The following is a 17,229-nucleotide window of genomic DNA, read 5'->3' as shown; positions in this document are numbered from 1 at the left end:
CCACACTCAGCCCGTTGCAATGAGAGGGACTGGGCCTGGATATAACATGACTAAGGTCTTGAAGAGTGAGACAGGATGGAGGGGGGGGTGGTCAATTACAAAGGGAACCTGTGAGTAGAAACTGGTGGTGGTGCCATTTGTGGTGACAAAGAATGTCCTTCCTGGCTGGGGAGGGAAGGGGGCTGTCAAGCTGTGGGGGTGGGGCCTGGCGGGGAAGACTGGGCAGGAAGAGGTGGAGGAGGGGAGCAGCTGGGTCTAGGAGGTGGACTGGCTGCGATTCTTGAGCAAGAGACTTACCTGATGGTGGTGTGTGTCAGGTACTGTTGCGACGTTCCTGTTGGGGGTGGGGCAGAGAGGTGCCTGTTCCCAGAGGGCTAAGTGCCCACAACATCTGCTGTTTCTGACATTTCATGCTGGCCTTCCTGTTATAAGAATGTACAAAAGAGGCTAACTCTTAGAGTCCATGAGGCCTGGCTCTCTCATTCGTAGGGCTTTAACCTTTGCAGAACATTGTGGGTTCTCAGAGAGGTTGCATGAAGTTTAGTCTGGCTGCTCATCAGTTTTTTCTGGGGGAACTTTAAGGAAAGAAGAGTGTGGGCCACACCTGTGAGACTCGGATATGATAAATCTAGGTGGGGCTGGCAGTCTGAATATTTGTTCTTGAAGAGCAACACCATAATACTATTTGTTTGGCATTGGTAATCAGCTACCTCGTCAGGAGATGAGGGGCAATCAATTTCCATCAGCACGCAGGAGTCTGGGAGGAGGCCAGGCGTGACATCTTGCTGCCTGCCGGGGATCCTCTTTACAGTCTGCACACTAAAGCCCAGCTCTCCAGGGAAGCTGGGCTGGGTCATTCCAAATTTCAAAGTTTTCTAACTCATTTAAGATTTGTCCACTTAAGCAACAGAACTTGAAAAAATTGTCAGCCACTGTGTTTGCGATTCTCTGTAAAATGTATTACATGTGCCCCTGCCTTTTTAAACAGTCACACAAGCATAAATGTAACCTTTTCTTGATGTCCCACGGGTATGTTAGGAACCTTAATTAATGTATGGGGCTGTAATTCAGTGGGGCTTGGGGGACTCTTGGCTTATACCAAATGGCCCCCTGAGGTTTTGCGTTTTTGTGTCTGCTTTTTAGTTTTTCCAGCTATGCTTCTTGCTGACTGATGTCCCTTCTTGCTAGACACAATGTACCTGCCTAAAGCAAATGTCTCTTCACTTCCAACTTGCGTTTATGATATGGGTTTGGGAAATGGATAACTAAAGTCCTTGTAATTGGGTAGGAAATCTTGTGGTTAACTTCCTATTATTCATTCCACACCCTCTCCCCGAGTAGCAGCAATGACATTTGGGATTGACCTCAGCCTAAGGAGGTGGCCTGCTTGGTTTAAGGGGACACTCTTTTCCTTCATTAGTGGTTGGGTCATAAATGGACACATGACAGAATTTTGACTAATGGGATTTGAAGAGAGATTCTCCGCTGATTTCTGAGAAAGTTCTTCCTTACTAGCAATAGAGGGCCACAAGAATTCATTCTCCAAGTAGATAGAAATGAAGAGACACACAGCCCTGATTGCTCTTGGCAGCCAAACTGTAACTTTCAGAACTTTCTTTGCGAGAAAAAAAAAAAAACCTACTGGGGATGGCAGAGTGGGATGTGGCATGACAGAGGTTGGCACAGTGGAAAAATTGGAAAGAACCGTGAGCTGGGTGGGTTTTTTTTTGGCATGTCTACACCTCCTGTCGTGTGAGTTATTATATTTGCTTTGGTTTCAGCCCCTTCCAACTGAGTAGGGTTTTGGGTTACTTATGACGAAGAGCATACCAATGGATAAATATCAAATGTATGAAATAAAAGCGAGTGGGCTCTGGGTGAAGCATGGAGATCTGCAGGGCGCCCTCTCCTTCCTGTGGGCATTTATGTGAGCCTGTGGCTCTTTACCTACCAAGTTTATTACAATGTTAAAGACATACCACAAACTCTTAACACTAGTAATTTTTTCGTAGTGCTTTCCAGGTTACAAAACACCACTTCAGCCTTATCTCAGGAAAAAGGTAGGGCCTGGATCATCCTCCTTTTACAGATAAGAAAACCAAAGGTCAGTGGATTTACATGAAGCTTAATTTTATAATTAGTTCTTAACAAATTTAATTTTGAAGTGGCATCCAAAGCACTTCCTCTGAGAACAAATAACCCTGGGCTTAAAAAGGAGCCTCTCTTATAAGACTTCTAAATGGGTGCTCCTCTGGTCGCTAAGAGACATAAATCACGTAATGATCAGCCACTGCGGGTCAGGTCTTCAGGATGGCACTGTCTCCACCTCCCACTGCCACCCGAAGAATTGCAATTTTCTGTCAGCTTAAAGCTCTTCAAGATTCACAGCTTGAGCTTCTCACCTAGCTAATTGGTGCTTACTCTTCAAATTGGGTTGCTCTCCCCAGTGGAAGAAAAGCCGGAGTTTGCCTCCGTATGCTCTTGGAAGTTTTGCAGCTAAAAATGCAATAGTGAAACTTGAGGATTTCCTGCTCGGGACACGCGTCACGATGGTGGTCCACACAATGGCATTTGGGAGCTCTGAAGTGGGTCTGCTGCTGAGGGAATGCATTCCCCCGTGTATATCAAAGCTGTGAAGGGCTCCTTCGGTATACAGTGCGCAAGGTTCATTGAAGGGTTAAAAGTGATCTCTACCACATCCCTCCTTTGATGCCTGTCTGCCTGAACCCAGCCCAGAGCCCCCAAAATGATGCTCTCGTATGGTCTCTTCCCTTCTCCCTTTCCATCGTCCCATGGACCTAACCCGTTTTTGTTTTCCTGCACTTGAACTTCTGCCGGGGCCTCTCTGACGATGCTTGCCACGCTGGGTGCACAGCCTGTTCTGATTCCTATCCGTTTGGTTATGGCGAGCTGATCTCTGCTGCATTTCCAAACATCAATGGAAATTACTGTGTAGAACACTTATTTTGACATTATTTCAAAAATGACATTGTGTGTATGCCTTGTTTCCTGCAGGGCGAGGATTATGCTTTACCTTGCTCTTGTATGATGCACAGCATCTAGCATTTACCTTATCCTATAGCATTTTAGAGTTTTCAAAGAAATGCGTTACCCAATAAATACCTGAGGAATGTCATCGCCTTTTAGTGTTCTACTTTATGGATTATCTGTGCTTCCTCCCTCTGCCTCTGAGTACCTTGCCTGGCCACTCACTGTGAGACTAAATTCGGGACTCACGGAGCTTGGGCTTTTAAAGGGGATGAGGGGGCGTGAACATAGTTTATAATGTCTGAGTGCATTCCTCAGGACATTACGAATACATTCTGGGTGTCTGGTCCCCAGGAGTCCTGAAGGGGAGAGCAGTGTGAAAAGCAGAGTTGCACACCCTGGGGTTAGTGTATGGAATACTAGGAGAGAAAGGTTTGAAGGTCCCCTGCTCTGCTCTGATGTCACATCTGATGATGAGGTGGAGGGTTTCCCTAACGACGGGGACACAGGTGACACAGGGCTATTCCAGCCCATTTGGGGCTGCTACAGCTCTTTGTGAATTTTCTGCTGCCACCAGCCGTGCTTAAAAAAATGGCGGGGGTGGGGGGTGGCTGAGGGGGCTGGGGGGCCTTGGTGGCTCGGTTGGTTAAGTGTCCGACTCTTGATTTTTGGCTCAGGTTATGACCTAAGGGTCCTCAGATTGAGCCCTGCGTCAGACTCCACACTCAGCAGGGAGATCAAGCCCCGCCCTGTGTCAAGCCCCCAGTGGAGCCCCATGGGGCTCTGCACTTAGCAAGGAGTCTGCTGGAGTTCCTCTCCCTCTCCCTCTGCCCCTCCCCACCCCCTCAAATAAATAAATAAATCTTAAAAAAAATGGTGGTGGGGGGATAGCTTCTTCTCTAAAGTAGTGGCTTGGGTCCTCAGACTTGTTTCTCTTTATCTCCATGCTACTCCTCCTGCTACTCTGGCCTCTGTGGGAAAGTCACCCTCTGAGATTCTGAGGGCTGTGGCCAGTCTGGGCCACCCTGTGAAAGAATGCGATGCTGGGGTCCAGGGGAGACAACTGAGGGGATCCCACACTCAGACTCACCTAGGGTTTCCCTCTCAAGCCTCCGTGTCTGGCTCTATGGCTTCTTCTCCCGCTCTCCCTTTTCATGCAGCATCACTCTTGCCTACCCCTCCAGCAGCAGCCCAGTACCCTGAGCTTTGAGGGGGCTCTTGGAGACAAACTCCACCCTGCTCCTCCCAGGCACCCCTCCCAAGGTTCGGCCAGCTCCTTTGGCACCGCAGCCCCCCCCCCCACAGAGGGAGCCAAGCCTCTGGGAGTCAGTGCATCTCCCCACGGCATCCTTCATTTCCTACTTCAGGTGGTGATCCTGGGTTGGACCCATCCACCACGCCGGTGTCTGGAAGTGTGGAGCTGTTTTTGTCGTCAGGGCGACTTAGGAACTCTCTTGTTGTTTGGTGGCAGAAGCCAGGGATGCGAAGTCTCTGCAGGGCTCAGGGAAGGCATATCCCTCCAAACATGCCGTAGGCTCCTCCACTGAGCAACACTGTGCCCTCCAGGCTGAGTGATGAGCTTCTGATCTTCAGGTGCACCAGCCGGTGCAGCAGAACCAGAGGTCTGAGTCCCTGCTCTGCCACTTCCTGGCCCTGTGGCTAGTTTTCTAGCCTGCTTCCTCATCGTAGCACGCAGTAACAACCATGCCCCCACTTCACAGAGTTTAAGTAGAATTCGATGTGTTAATACCCATGAAGACTTAGGACAGCCCATGCGTTATGAGTGTCAGAGAGGCTTTCGCTCTTCCTGCCTGGGCCTCCAGGACCAGCTCTTGGCCTCAGGTCAAACTGTGGTCCTGGCAGACACTTGCCTCATAAACAGCTGGGCCCCTGGCCACCAGGACTGAGAACCTTGGCTCCAGGTATGGGCCCTTGCCCAGGGTCCTGGACCTGAGCCACCCCAGGAACCTGTGCTTCCTTGACTCTGTTCCTTGTCCAGCTCCTCTCTCCTGCCCTCACTCCGTTGGACCATTCTGGAGGGCCGCTCCTCTGATCCTCTCATTAGAAGTCTCCTGTATTTCTCTTTTTCTGTCTCCATAGTTGTTGCATATGTTTGTTACTGTTTCATTTTTAGAACCTCTATTAGGCTGTGGTACTCAAAATGCATATTTTTGGGCCCCATTCCAGAGCTTCTGAGTCAGGATATCCATCTGGGGACCAAGACTCTGCATTTGACTTGCTGCTGGTGGCATCCACAGAGCCAGCCTCTAGCTCCATAGGTCCAGTGTATGTGTCTGTTCTTGTCCAGGAAAGAGAGGACCACTGCTGCCCCCACTTCCAGGAAGCACGAGGCCCATTAGCATGTCACAGCTGATCACCACAGGGCTCAAGTACATATATCATCAACTAAAAATATCTACTTAAAATTCCACATTTGTATTCTCTTTCAGCTGGGGTCACACCTCAAGCTAGAATCGCTCCTTTGGGAAAAGGATCGATGAGAGAGGTGAAGGGTGGCATTGCTTTCCTTTAGAAAAGTGGTGTAGTGGGAAGGAGGGTCTTTGGGCTGGAACTCAATGGCTTGGGTTTCGAGCCCCGATTCTATCACTAGCCAGCTGTGTGACCTTGGTTGAGTCACTTAACCTCTCTGGGCCTCACCCTCTTCATTTCCAGCGTAAGGGGGTTGAACAGGTTGGACTTGCCAAAGTTCTCTTCCAACGCTAAAAGTTTCTAAGTTTACAAGTCTATTTAAATGTGCTGACAGCTTTAGAATGTCTAATTAATGAGTTTTTAGTGGGAACGCAATTAGGTGATAATGAAGGCCTCAGAAGTAAATCTCTCCCGCTTCTTGTAATGAGTTGAGTGGATGAGACTCGGATTGTGTTTTCACCTAATGGAGCCCTTGGGAAGAGGGAGCCTAGAGCCACCCGGCTCCTACCTGGGGGCTCAGGGAGGCCAGGAGTCAGGAACAAAGCCACGCATAGAGGAAGCTAGGTGGCACTGTCCTAAAACAAAATGAGTCACCCCTCAGGGTAGGCTTGGAGCCCTGTGAATAGAGCGGAATATCGGCAGCTCTGTAGATCTGGGGAATTGTACTTCTGCCTTACATCCATTTCCAGAACATGTTCACCTGCGTTGTCTTGTTTAATCCTCCTACACCTGATGAAATAGATAAGCTTGGGACTTTTATCTCCCCCATTTAACAGATGAGAAATGGAGGCTCAGAGGAGTGACTCACTCAAGGTAAGGTTAAGTTGCTAACAAGTGATAATCAGGATTCAGCTCAGGCCTCTTGATTCCAAAGCCCATGTCCCTTCTACCTTACCGGGCTAGCTTGTCCTGCCTGGCGGACCACCTCTACTGGCCTCCCTATGGAGGGTACTCTGAGGGTCTACAAGTCACCCAGGATACAGAGGGCGTCCGATCTGCGATCAGAGGGCTCCTAGGGGGCTCCATGGTTCTTGACAGACCGTGGCTTTGTAGCCGAGAGCTGGGCTCACCCACGCCTGCCACGGAGCCCAGCATGGCAGTCCCGAGCATGGCAGTGCTCAGACAGTGTTTGCTGACCCCCTGAGGTTGCATTTAAGGGAGGAATGCCCTAAAGGGGGGGGGGTGTAGGGATGAGAAAGTGTGATCCACAGAGGTGGGGAGGATCTCTGTCCCGGGGAGACAAACAATAAGGAAGTCCACCAAACAATAAGAAACCCCTCTATGTGGTGTGGGGAGGGCAGGGTCTCTTGGCCTGGGAGTGGAGGCCAAGTCGCCGGCTGATGACTTTGACTGCAGAGACAGAAGACCTTGACCTTTCCCTTCTGAGTGAAACAGGGTGCAAGTATTATGCAGAGATGCAGTCTTTGCTGCAGAGGGAGGGAGGAAGGGAGCACGCCAGCAAGCATTTATCTGCGTCCTGCCCTAGAAACGCTTCAAGTAATAAAATCAGGATGACTTAAGAAATCTGTCACCCCTCTGGGCCTCCCACAGGCACCCACGTGCCCCGGTGGAGATAGGGAAGAAGCCTGGGGACCCAGCCAGGTAACGTGGCCTCGGTCTCCTCATCTGTAAACCGGGGGGTGGGGGGAGATGGTCCCAAGGTCCCCACCTGCTCTGAGCTCAGGTGGTCTAGAGGAGGTCTTTGCGGGGGGGGGGGGGGCGCAGAAGGACTGAGAAGAGATACGAGAAAGAAAGGGGAGAAGGGAGGAGACAGAGAGAGAGGTGAGGAGAAGGAAGCCGTGATAAAGTGAGAAACACACAGAGTGCAGAGGTTTAGTCTCCGCCCTGCCCCTGGTGCGTCAGAGCCTCTGAGCCGTGCCTCCCACGCCGGAAACATGGCACTGGGGATCCGAGGGTAAAACAAGCAGGGCACAAACCATCAAGTACCACACACGTTAACATGCTGAATTCGCAGTCAAAAGCACAGAGGAGAGAGGCAGGGAAGGCTGGGGGCAGGGAGCCAGGGGAGATCCTTTTATGAACCTTTTCTTTCCTGGGGCCGTGGATAGAGGAGAGGGGTGGGGAGCGAGAGAGAAATAACCAAAGATGGACCAAGGAAGACATAAAACCTTCCCTTGGTGAGGCCGTCTGTGTTCCCTCTGGGAGACAGAGAATGCAGGCGGCTGCCAGTCGTGGGCTGTATCTGCATCTCCAGCTGAGGAGCCTTTGCCTGGGTGAGGACAGCCCCGGTGGGGCTCGGGGAAGGGAGGCGGCAGACTGAGGCTTTGAGGTGTCGTGGAACTCCCCAATTTCCGTCAGACTTGAAACTCTTCACCGAGGAGGCTGGTGTGAGGGGGGCGAGGTAAAAGCCTGAGGCGGTGATTTGAGAGGCAAAAAGAGAAAACTCTGGATGAAGGAATTCTGGGAAGCCAAGCCACGACAGGACCTTCAGTCCATGTGGCGCAGCTCTACCCACGGTCCCTCCTGCTGCTGCTTGTGTCTGGATCTTCATCTTGGCATGAGGCAAGGCCAAGACAGGGGGGCGGGTGGTGGTGGGGGGGGCAGCACAGGGCCGGGGTCAGGGCAGCCAGCTCCCCTGGCAGGCTAGATTTATGATTTGGCTGAGTTGGAGAGAGCAGGAGCCTGCGGCAATCCAGGGTATGAAAAGAGGCCCAGTGTTTCCTGGAGGAGCCACAGTGCCAAAGGCAGGGGCATCCATCTGGCCTCTCTGTGTAGTACATTTATCACCCTGGAGCCTGGAACCGGCTGGCCTCCCCTCTGCCATCTGTAGCCGCAGCTCCCACCTTCAGCAGCCTCTCCTGCAGGGCCTGCAGCCCCAGCAGGTGCTCCTAAGGGGGTAGCCTGCTCCCTTTCTTGGGGCCCTCTCACACTGGGCCCTCCAGCTGGTGGCCATCCTAGCTGGTAGCTACTTAACTTCCCCTGGGAATAAAAAGCCTCGGTGTCAGAGAGGTGAAAGAACTGCAGACACAGCTAGTACTGTAGTTTCATGCTGTGTTCTGGGAGCTCTGGGGTTTCTCCGAGCTACCCTGAGAGTTGCTGAGAGAGGCGGAGCATCCAGGGCCCAGCCCCCTGCCCACCAGTGTAACTCTGTGTCTATCTGATTTAGATAAAGATGTTCTAGGTAAGTTTTCATTTGAAGAATGGGTTCTGCTGCTGAAAACAAAGTTTGAAGGCCACAGATCTGGTCTCATTTCAAAGAGGACGATACAGAGGGCCAGAGAAGGCCAGTACCCTGGCCAGTTGCTGGCAGAATGGAGACTGGAGCCCAAACTCCTTGGTTCCCCCATTGCTCCACGATACTGGGTTGCCTCTTTTGAGGTGTTGGCATGAGCATTCATGGCCTAGAAGTGCTTTCCTTTCCCCCTCCCTGTCCAATAGGGTCAGGCCTACCTCTTGAGCTGGGGTGCCATGCTCTCTTAGCTTTTCCTCTACCAGCAGGGTCTTCAGGATGTAAATCACGTATAGCCTAGGCAAGCCCATTTCAGGTGGGAAGTAAGACCTCCATGGCCAACCCTCCTCAGCAGTGGAGCTGTCTCCAGGCCCAGATCCTTTGGTGGTGGCCCCCTATATCATCCCTGTGGGCATTGGTGATTATTGAGGGTTTTCTGGGAGAATCTGGTAAAGCTGGCTCTCTTCTATTTAGGCTTCAGTTTGTCAATTTTGGCTTCTTCTTCTTTTTAAAGATTTATTTATTTAAGTCATCTCTATACCCAACATGTGGCTCAAACTCACAACCCTAAGATCAAGAGTCCCGTGCTCTAACTGAGCCAGCCAAGCGCCCCTATCCATTTTGGCTTCTGATTATGGGTGCTGATCCAGCCACTCTATGCCTCAGTCCTGGATTCTTTTCTAGAAAACCCCAGACTAACATTCATTCTGGGCAGGCAGCTCTCTCCACCACCACCACCACCACCACCACCGACTATGCCCATTTCTCTCCTACAATTTCTATGGGTCCTGTTCTCTAGCACGGTTGCTCCGTTTTCTGTTCTGCCTCCTCTGCTGGGCTCACTTTTCCCCAACACTCTGCCCTTGAGCCTCTCCTCTCCAGATCCACGCTCTGCCTCTGCTCCTTCTACACGCCTCTCTTGGTGTCTTAGAGCCCAGCCCTTCTCTAATCAGCCCACCTGGAGACCACTGTCGGAGGCACCACAACCCTCTCAGGATTCCACAGATGAAGAAAACCAGGGGCCAGGCATTCCTGATACAGGCCAGGCATGCGGGAAGCACCTTACATATTTTATCTCATTGACTCCTCACAACAGTCCCATAAAGTAGATTTTACATTCCCAGTTTTCAGGCAGGGACACTGAATGTCAGAGATTTGGCAGTTTGCTCAAGATCCCACAATTAGTAAGTTTTAAAGTCCTAGTTGTGCCTAACTCCTGAGCCTAAGCAGTTACCCACAATACCAAGCTGCCTAGGTGGTCAGCTTGCACGGTCAAGCTCATGACCTTTAGGTCTGGCGTGGCACACTGGTGGTCTTTCTCCAAAGCTCCCATCCTATTCCAGGCCCTCCACCTGGTTACCGGCTTCCCCATTTTCCCTGACGAGAAGTTCCACGATGGCCGGCTTCTCCTTCTTCCCTAGCCCAGGGCCCCCCGGGAGGGTAGAGAAGAGGAACGTGGCTTTGTGATGGGAGCAGATGGGGGAGGTTTCTAGGCTTTCCATCTTAGGGAGCATGGGCCTTGGGATGGGAGCATGGAGACCAATGACCAAAATGGGGACGGCAAAGGACCTGGGCTGGAAACAGGAGAGATGGTGCCGCTGACTTTTGTGAAACACTGCTTCCTCCGAAGTTGTTCCCCGAGAGTGTGCGGCAGAGGAAGCTGACTGCTGACAGCAGCAGCTGTGGAGGCGGCAGGAGCTAGAGGGGTGGCATTATCACCCTGCGGTGCGGGAAGGGGGGTGGTGTCTCCTGCCTGTTCTGGAATCTGTCTCTCACCACCCATCCCCCTGCTCAACACCCTCGGGCTCAAAACCCAGGAGGAGAGAGAGGGACAGACACCCCAGGAAGACGCACACACCCTGCCTCTCACACTCCTGCTCACATGCACACCCCCACACAGACATGCACACGAGCGCACACACACACACACACACACACACACACACACACAAACTCTCGCAAGTCTCTTTCTCTGTCCCCGTAAGCATTGCACCACTGCTCTCTGGTCCAGCCAAAGTTGGAGTATTTCTGGGATGAGCAGTCTACTCCAGGAGGATAAATCATCCTAAGCCATCCTTTGGCGCCTTTGAAGAAACTCAGGAGACAGAGCCTGCCCTTGGTGGGGTGGCCGGGAGGACAGCCTGGGAGCTGGCGATTGGTGTGTCACCGGCTGGGGCGGCGAGCTGTTTCCAGCGCTTTTGTCTGGTGCTGGGAGCAGGGCTCAGCAGTGAGAGGGACAATCGGAGCCACTCAGGCGCGCTGCGGCGTTGTGTCCTGCTTTCCCTGTGGCCAGACCGGACTGCCAGGGCCCCCGGGCAGGACCGAGATGTTGTCTTGCTAACCTGAGCGCAGAGGCTCGGGTTGCTTTTACCAGCAAATGTTTCTGAGAGCAGTGGCAGCAGCCTTGGTCCTCTGGATGGAGAAACACTAGCAGGGACTCAAGCCCTGGCCCTTCATCATCCCAAGGAAGCCCCCGCCCCTTTCTGAGACCTGGCAGCTGGGCTTGCCTGTGACCCTGGGTCTGCCCCAGGCTGGGGCTAGGGGCCTGAGCGCTAGCACTGGGGGCGAGGAGCAGGTGCGTGGCTGCTCGCCTGGGCTTGGTGCTGGCTTCGCCAGGATTGCTTCTCCTGCCTATGCTGTGTTTGGCTCTTGGGTGTCCACGGCTGAGCTACTAGTGGTGAGTACTTGGACAGATGTCCCTTTTCATGTTCACCGGCCATGCCCACATGAGTCACAGTGGCTAGCTCTGCAGCTTTATTTTCAGAGACTAGACATGAATTTGCCTCACCTCATGCCAGTTGGGTGGGGTGGAAAATCTAGGGAGCAGGGCCCACCTGGGGTGAGGAGGTCACGCACCTGGGGCTGCAAGTGTTTTTCAGAGGACTAAGGGAAGGAGAAGCCTGTCTCACTGATTCCCTCTCCTGGTTGGGTAGAGATGTGTCTAAGAGTGTGTGGAGGAATGGCTGCCCCCAAAAGCCTGCTCCTCACAGGTGTTTCAGGCTTTGGGGCCAACTTGTGCTCTTGCTGCCCAACCCCTGCTGGTTGAAGGCCTGAGTGAGGTTCCCCTCTTCTTTTCTGCCCCGTGGCTCATTGTCTCCTCCCACCATGACACCGCCACCCTGGGGCCAGGGGAGAGGGCCCTTCAGTTCTTCTCCCTGCTCGCTGGACGCTGGGCTGCCGAGGGCTAGGTTGCTGCTAGCACTACCAGCACCGAGCATTGGGACGGGGGCAGGTCTCCACCTCGAACATGCCAAATGAGACATGATGAGGCTGGGGAGATGCAGGGGCTTGGGACCCAGGGGCTCTCTGTTAGAGCTCCGTTCCCTGTCTACCCCTCTAAAGCGTGGTTCTTGCTGGTTACGGATATGTTTTCAGCGTGGGCCGCCTCTGGATATAAGGAGGCCTGGGAGGCCACCGTATGCTGCATGAAGTCATATTTCTTATATTCCTACATGGGCCCTCCGCTGTCTCTTTGGACTCCACAGTCAAATGCCCACTTTCTAGCATTCCACATGCTCCAGTGGTCATGTTTTCTGCTCCCTTGGGATTGCACAGTCTTTGCTTATATCTGCATAAGTTTCATACAGTAAATGTGTTTGGACATGACTTCTGAGGTCCCTTTGGGGAACATCTCCAACTTTCTGGAGATTGTGGGGGGACGACTCTGTACCCCATGTCCCATTATACCCCAATCCTTTGGGGCCTGTCTGAAATCCAAGGCATAGCTGGAGAACTGTGATTCTGACTCATTTGAGAATTCTGATCTTAAGATTCCCAAATCACGGCATGGGGCGGGGGCAGTAGTGTGTGGTTAGGGTGGGTTTTCTCAATGGTGGTGCCATTGACTTTTGGGGCTGGATAATTCTTGGTGGGTTGGGGGGACAGTCTTATGCCTTGTAGGATGTTTAGCAGCATCCTTGGGTTCTACCCACCAGGAGCACCCTCATTTATGACAAACAAAAATATCTCCAGACATTATCAAATGCTGCCCCAGGGACAAAATTATGCCCATTGAGAATTGCTGGTTCAGGTTAATGCTGCTCCTGATATGTCTCTCCTTTGGCCTCATGGGTGTGGGTCCAGTGTGGCCAAGTGAAATGCAGCCATCTCTGGCCTGGGAATGCAGACACCTGGGCTCTGGGCTTGAGTGATCTTGCTTACATTCCCACCCAATCTGGCCTGAGAATCACCTCTAGCCCTCCACTGTCTCCACCAACTTCCAGATCTTCCAAGTGGAAACATTGTGGTGAGGCTCAGAGGGGCCTGGGTAGGGCCTTCCCTCTGTGGGGGATGAAGTCTGGGAAAGAAAATCCCATTGCAGGGTATCACCATTTCTTCCTGACATTTGCCCAAAAGCCAAAAGTGGCATGGAAGCCAGGATGGGTTCAGTCCCCAGGGCAAGTATGAATGCATACACATGTGCACCTGTATATGCACATGCACTTGCTTGCAGCTTTCTGGATCCTGTACTGAATGAATGATGTGGAGGTGAGCCCTGCCTTGGGAAACTTGCAGAGTGAGGTGGACATCCTATTATGTACCAATAAAGAAATAAACCAATTGAAAGGATTCTGTGCCTTGTTTGGATTAAGTTTCATCCTTCTAGGCAAATCATTTCTGAGGAAGAACAGACAAGGGGAGAGGAAAGCTCATGAGTTTCTTGTTTATTGGAATCTCTGTGGGGTCATGGTGGTCTTGTTCTTTATCAATCCAGGAGGACTTCCTGAAGGAGGAGATATTTCAGAACCTATAATGTAGGTGGGAGACAGCATGGTGTGTGTGTGTGTATGTGTGTGTGTGTGTGCGCGCGCGTGCGTGCGCGCATGTGTGTGTGAAACCCTTGGACCTTTTTGCTGACAATGACTTTGGGGGACAGGTAGAGAAGTTGGCTAAGGACAACCCTCTCAAGGGACAGCCCTCTCAAGGTTCCTAACCAAGGTTCCAGCCCTTTTTCTCTATGCCTCTCCTGTACTCTGCTGAAACTTGTCTTCAGAGCTGGAAGGTAGACTCTCTCGCCCCCAGCACAGAGGAGGGACTTACAGAGAGCCCCATGTTGCAGAGAAATTATGGCCAAATTCTAGTTTGTGGATAGAGCAGAGAAGTGCTTCAGGTGGCACAAACCGGGAAATCATTGCCTAATCAGCCTGCTGGGCTTTGAAATGCCTCGTGTGATCCATTTGCAGCAGATTATGTCTCCTAATGATGCTTGATTCTGGTGGGTAGGTTTACAGGCTCCAAACGAATGGCATCTACACTGCAGGGATGCGGAGGTGGCTGCACTGTGCCACCTGGCATCTCTAGTCACCCCAGATGAGCCACAGCTCATCGTCCTTATGCCCGAGTCTCCACGGTCTCCACCCAACTACATGGACTGTTTTCCCCAGCAACTCTGGGAGCCTTTGACCTTCCATTTTCCTGGCCCCATCTCCCTCAGCAAGCCAGTTTTCTCTGAAAAGCTTGATGGGCCTGGATAAGGGGAGAGAAATCTGATTATATGGGGAGTTTGGGGGCAATAAAGAGCTCTGTGACCTGCAGCTTTTGAACCTATAGTGTCGTGGTAATGCTCTGAGCTTTGCAGTGTCGCAGTCCTAAGACAGAGCTGGGTACTCACCTACTACTCTGTTGTCCTGAGCTGGCTGGTCTTAGAGGAACACAGGGCTCGAGGGCAGGGCCAGGCCTGGGTGTGTGACATTTCCAGGACTTCCATGAAACTCATCCACTGTGGAACAGGTACAGAGAGGTCACCCAGAAGGACAGAGGCCCTTGTTGCTCCCACAGAGGGCACACGCATATGTATGTGAGACACGGCACAGACCAGGATGCCCGCCTGGGGTCTTGGTGGGCCACTTCAGGGTCAGCTTACAAGGGAAAGTCACGGTACAGCGGTACAGCTCCGCACGTGGGACCCTTCTCCATACCAGTGAGGCCTGGCAACATTAGGCAGCACCCCTAACACAGCCCCCTCTGGCCCACCCGCTGCCTCTGGTGGCCGCTGCGGAACACTGGGAAACGGCGGGGCTCTGAGCCTGGGAACTGGATGGGCGGTTACAAGAAGCTTCTGAGAGGGTCACAGATTCCCAGCCAGTCCCCCGAGTAGTGGCCAGATTCTGTCAGACTCTGTCAGAATGTGTGCTGTGTGCTGGTCAGAGGCAAAAAAAGATTTTTTTCCCCAGGGGGAGCAAGGAGAGAGAGATGTGGAGAGGGCATGCGGAAGGGGCTTCGGCCCATGCCATCCGTGCCAGTGAGCAGAAGGAACGCCGCTGGCCAGCCCCAGCCTGGGAGTGACACTGAAAGCGTAAGCAGATGTGATTCCTCCTGAGGAACGAGACTGAGGGCAGAGCCCACCTCTCTGGGAGCAGGAGGCTACATTCATCAGGGCGTCCATTTCTTTATCCAACTTTAATGGAGCATTTGCCAGCCCTGCACCAGGTGACCCCATCTCTGGCTTCTCGGAGCTCATGGCCAGGGGCAGGATGGAGGCTGACTGAGACGTGGTGGCCCGCACACAGCTGTGGGAGCCCGCTTGAGGTCCAGATTAATTGGATTTTTGGCTCTTCTCCCAGCAGAGCTTTCCAGGCCACACCCCAAGGCATTTAGGGAGATAACTGAGATGCGGGGTCAAATCCCAACTGGACCCGGTGGAGCTGTTCCCAAACTGCCAAGTCCTAAAGGGGCTTGTTAATCTCTGCCCCCCAGGGCTGGCGGAAGGCTCCTCGGTGCCCCTCGATTCTCTGCTCTCATTTAACTGCTCTTCAAAATCTGTTTGCTCCCTGCCTGCCTTTCTTCCCCCCGCTGCCATCTGCCTGTCCGGCTTTGGGACCGTCCCTTCCACCCCACTTGCCCATTCAGACCCTCCAGTGGGACCCACGTGTTTCTGTAGGGTGTTTCTGTAGGGCCTACCTGAACACACGGAGGATAGAGAGGGGGCGTGTTAGATTTTAATTGTGTCTGGTGTTTTTCCTCTCCTTCAGCTCACCTCCACGTTCCCCCGTTCCATGGGGGGAAGGGCTCCGGGAAAGGGGCTGTTAGTACCTGGTTCTACCATTAAAGCCCCGAGGCTTGTCCCTCACATATAAAATAAAGGGGTGTTCTAGATAGAACCAGGGGTCCTCCTCGTTTGGTCCTCAGACCAGCAGTATCAGCAGCATCTGAGTGCTTGGTAGGAATGCAGATGCTCAGGCCTCCCCCCAGACCACCGAGTCAGAAAGGCGGGGTTGGGGCCCAGCAACCTGTGTTCGACATGCCCTCCAGATGATGCTGAGGCAGCTCACGTTTGAGGACCACAGTTCTGGAACACTTTGGGCCCCTCTCCAACTGCAGTTCTATGGCTGAGCTCATCATTTCTCACCTTGCAATAACTAGTGACTTGCAAAAAATCCGGTAGCCACATTCTGGAGCACGGCCAGTCATCCTGAGGGCGTCATTAAATTCTCAAAATTACAAAAACAAAAACAAAAACAAAAAACAAAACCAAAAACCAAACCCAATTCAAATCAAAACCAAACCCACTCTTCATACCCTACGTTTTTTTCCAGAAAGGGCTTAAGGTGGTTTCCATCCCAGTGTCTTTAGGGAGGAGCCCGCAGAGGTGAGCCGCAGTCTAGAGAACAATAATAACAGGGCATCTGCAGTGCGGGCCACCGCCCTGAGAACGGCTGCTGCGGGCAGCCCCCTTGCAGGATGCCCCGCTCGGATCCTTTCCATGAGCCCCCCCGCACGGTGGGGCACACAGGCCTGCCCCAGTGACTTCAATAACGCCTCTCTCCTGGGAGGAGTGGAATGCCCTAACATCTCTCTCCTGTTGCTGGCATTTAGCCCGTTGCCGAATTAATTCAAGCAATACTAATAACCAGTTTGCCGGTGAGAAGACCTCTTGCAGACCCCTAAATTCTCCTCGCCGGGGTGCTGATAACAGCCTAGGAATCCTGTCTGGCCACCTGCAGTCATTCACAAAACAGCACGGGAAAGGTCTGGCGCTACACTGGATTCTGTGATGAAACCAAAAGAAATAGAACCTTTGTCCCCGCCCTCTGTGAACCCTTGGTCTAGCAGGGGGGCTGTGCCGCTGTCCACAGCGTTTAACACGGGCTTCCTCCCTCCCCCTGCAGGCCTTTCCCCTGGCCCAAAGCCTCTCTCCTTCCTTGGTGCAGACAGATGGCATCAGTTTCCTGGAGGTCCTCAAACCCCCGCTGGTGGGGCTCCATCGGGTCACGCTCAGCATCCCACTTCTTGCTGCTTCTGTGAGCGGCTGGGCCCCAGCTGAGACCTTTCCCGGCCTTTCTCTGGTCTCCAAGGAGCCTGCAAGAAATGCAGCCTGAGAAAACAGCCTCTCTTCCCTCCCCCCACTGCTCTGTTCTCCCTGCCCACTCCCCCCAGCTCCCCCAGGCTCCCCCAGGCCTGCAGCTCCTGCCCTCCCACACTCATGTTTTATGCAGAAACATCCCCATTCTCATGGAAAGTGCAGCAAAGTTGGGGAAGGAATTCCAAATCTCTTTTGAAGAGGGCAGAGCGAATGCGGGGTTATGGGGGTTAACCTTGGCTGAGAGTGTTTTCCTGGCTGAGTGGATGCCCGTGTGTGTGTGTGTGTGTGTGTGTGTGTGTGTGTGTGTGTGTGTGTGTGT

General features: G+C 52.7%; 1 protein-coding gene across 3 annotated transcripts in view; it reads left to right on the top strand.

Moving 5' to 3' along the window:
• SEMA5B (semaphorin 5B) overlaps window positions 1–17,229 on the top strand; it is a 119,070-nt gene that overhangs the window by 25,377 nt on the left and 76,464 nt on the right. Inside the window, exon 1 of one of the 3 annotated variants that reach the window (XM_073894470.1) lies at window positions 11,130–11,285. The exons of 1 other annotated variant lie outside the window; for it this stretch is intronic. The gene's annotated coding sequence lies outside the window, so the exon portion shown is untranslated. Of the gene's footprint in view, window positions 1–11,129; window positions 11,286–17,229 lie in introns of those variants that run through there. One more of the 3 variants, XM_073894466.1, reaches the window with a different exon arrangement.

This window comes from Callorhinus ursinus, unplaced genomic scaffold (assembly GCF_003265705.2).
Source record: "Callorhinus ursinus isolate GAN/ISIS: 27379988/994484 unplaced genomic scaffold, GSC_fseal_2.0 scaffold1, whole genome shotgun sequence".
NCBI lineage: Eukaryota > Metazoa > Chordata > Mammalia > Carnivora > Otariidae > Callorhinus > Callorhinus ursinus.
The sequence above is the reverse complement of the archived record's forward strand: the minus strand, read 5'-3'. Positions and strand labels throughout refer to the sequence as shown.